Below are 2,531 nucleotides of genomic sequence, written 5' to 3' on the forward strand. Positions count from 1 at the left end.
AGTTCAATTTAGTCATTCTTTCACATGCTATACAAGCCTCTAGAACCTCCTGGGTATGTTGTTGTTGTTGTTAGGTGCCATTAAGTCGGTACCGACTCATAGGGATCCTATGTACAACAGAACGAAACACTGCCCAGACATGGGCCAACCTCACTACAGTTGCCATGCTTGAGCCCATTTATGCTGCCACTTTGCTAATCCATCCTGCTGGAGGTCTTCCTCTTTTTCTCTGACCCTCCACCCTACAAAACATGATATCCTTCTCCAGCGACTGGTCCCTCCTGACAATATGTCTGAAGTATGAGAGATGAAGTTTGGTCATCCTGACATCCAAAGGGCACTCTGGCTGCACTTCTTCCAATACAGATTTGTTTGTTGTTTTGGCAGCCCATGGCACTTTCAATATTCTCCTCAAACATCATAACTGAAAAGCATCAACTCTTTTACGGTCTTCCCTATTCACTGTCCAGCTTTTGCATGCATATGTGGTTATTGAAAACACCATGGCTTGGGTCAGGTGCACCTTAGTCCTCAAGCTGACATCTTTGCTTTAAAAAGGTCTTGTGCAGCAGATTTGCCTAATGCAATATGTCCTTTGATTTCTTTACTGTTGCTTCCATGAGTGTTGATAGTTGATCAGAGCAAAATGAAGTCCTTAGAAACTTCAATCTTTTCTCCATTGATAAGAATATTATTTATTGGTCCAGTGGTGAGGATTTTTGTTTTTTTTACATTGAGATGTGATCCATACCAAAAGCTATGCTCTTTGATCTTCATCAGTAAGTATTTTAAGTCCTCATCACTTTCAGCAAACAAGGTTGTATCATCTGCATATTGCAGATGTTAATGAGCCTCCCTCCAGTCCTGATGCCACGTTTTTTTTCACAGAACCCAGCTTCTCAGATTCTTTGCTCAGTATACGGTTGAATAAGTAAGGTGAAAGATTACAACCTTGTTGCATACCTTTCTTAATTTTAAACCATTCAGTGTTTCCATGTTCTGTTCAAACAACTGCCTCTTGGTCCATGTACAGATTTCTCATGAGCACAATTCAGTGTTCATGAATATTCACACTCCTCAATGTTGGCCGTAGCTTGTCATGATCCACACAATCAAAAGTCTTTGAGTAGTCAATAAAGCACAGGTAAACATCTTCCTGATATTCTTTGCTCTCAGCCAAGATCCATTGAACATAAGCAATGATATCCCTCGTTCCATATCCTCTTCTGAATCCAGCTTGAACCTCTAGAAGTTCTCTGTCAATGTATGCTTGTAGCCATTTCTGTATTACCTTTAGTAAAACTTTACTCACATGGGATATCAAAGAGATTGTCCGATGATTTCTGCATTCTGTTGGGTCACTTCTCCTTGGAATCAGCACACTGCTGGACATGTTGTTGTTGTTAAGTGCTCTCACGTCAATTCTGACTCATAGCGACCCTGTATAGGGTTTCCAAGGAGCAGCTGGTGAGCTTGAACCACCGACCTTGCAGTTCAAATGGCTTTGCAGTCTGGCGCATTAACCCACAGCGCCAAACCAGGATAGAGTATAGCAAATCCTTAAGGGGAAACAATCACATCTATTGCATGTATATTTCCAATGTCCTTTGCATTGGGTTGTGTTTAAAAACTGTTGACTTGAACTTCATTTAGTCTTAAAGCAAAGAATAAATCATTAATTTTACTCAGTTTTTCAAGCTGAGAAATATAATAAATTATACAAGGGGGCTTCAAAACGTTCATGGAAAAATGGAGTTAAAAGGCAATGGAATGTTTTCATGAACTTTTTTTAAAGCCCCCTCATTTATATACAGATTATTAAATTGATAATGTATTCTATCTTTCAAAGTATACCTTTATAATCTGTCTCTGAGTACAAATACATTCAAGTTTTCAAAAACACTTAAATGTTTTAAAAGAAAGAGTTGCATACTTGAGCAATAAAGAATTATTTAAAAAGCAAACATCTAAAAATGCTTGAACCACTGATCAAGGAAAGGTCATTTTTAAATGATGGATCTTTCTCTTGTCTGAAAGGTCAGAAGAACTGATCCCCTGCAAGGGCAGAGTTTGAGAAACAAAGAATGTGGCCTTTCCTCCAAAGACCTTAGATGCATATGATCATGGATCCCCATTTATACATGTGGAAACTGAAGATGTTAAGCAACTTGCCTAAAGGGAGTCATGGACTAGAGCTGGGAAAAAGCTCCCAGCTTGTGCCGTAACCCGTAGACTGTGTTGACAGAAGCCAGGCTCTGCACACTGTTTTGTAAGTGTAATGTTAGCATAATGTTAGCAAACAATAAAGCAACATCTGCTCCAGACACAACCGGAGAAATCAGTTTTTCAGAAGCACAAAATGACCTGGAAAGGAGGAAGTAAATCTGAGAAAGACAAGACTCTATGGCTGCTAACGTTTTTATTAGCGATTTACAGAAATGATTGTTTACCTCCAAGAGTGACTCAGGGAATATCTGAAGCACCACAATTACTCCTGCACAAGACCTCTTTCTGACTTGCCTCTAACTAGC

This window comes from Chrysochloris asiatica, unplaced genomic scaffold (assembly GCF_000296735.1).
Source record: "Chrysochloris asiatica unplaced genomic scaffold, ChrAsi1.0 scaffold00013, whole genome shotgun sequence".
NCBI classification, from domain to species: domain Eukaryota; kingdom Metazoa; phylum Chordata; class Mammalia; order Afrosoricida; family Chrysochloridae; genus Chrysochloris; species Chrysochloris asiatica.